This window comes from Pteropus vampyrus, unplaced genomic scaffold (assembly GCF_000151845.1).
Source record: "Pteropus vampyrus isolate Shadow unplaced genomic scaffold, Pvam_2.0 Scaffold481, whole genome shotgun sequence".
Taxonomy (NCBI): domain Eukaryota; kingdom Metazoa; phylum Chordata; class Mammalia; order Chiroptera; family Pteropodidae; genus Pteropus; species Pteropus vampyrus.
In genome coordinates, this window is record NW_011889262.1 from 12450 (window position 1) to 12907 (window position 458).

Below are 458 nucleotides of genomic sequence, written 5' to 3' on the forward strand. Positions count from 1 at the left end.
GCTCCAGTTCATTCCTTAGATTTGGGAAATTCTCATCCACTATTTGTCTGAAAATGCTTTCTAGTCCCTGTTCCTTTTCCTTGCCATCGATATTGCTCATTATTCTTATGTTTCCTCTCCTGAAGATATCAGCTAGTTCTTGAATTTCTCTTTCATTATTTTTCATTCTTTGATTTCTCTCTTTTCCTTCTGATTTATGCCTAGATTTCTGTCTTTGATATCGCTGATCCTTTCCTCTATTTATTTACTCTATTTCTCAAGCCTGCTATTTCATTTTCAACTCTTGCAGTGTGTTCTTCATCTATAGAAGTTCTATTTGTTCCTTTTGTGGGTTTCAATCTCCTTGCTCTGCTCATCTAGTTATTTTTTTAATTCCTGAACTTGTTGATTTGAGTTGTTTTCGATCTCATTGTTTTTTTCAGAAGTATCATCCTGAATTTTCTGTCATTTAAGTTGCA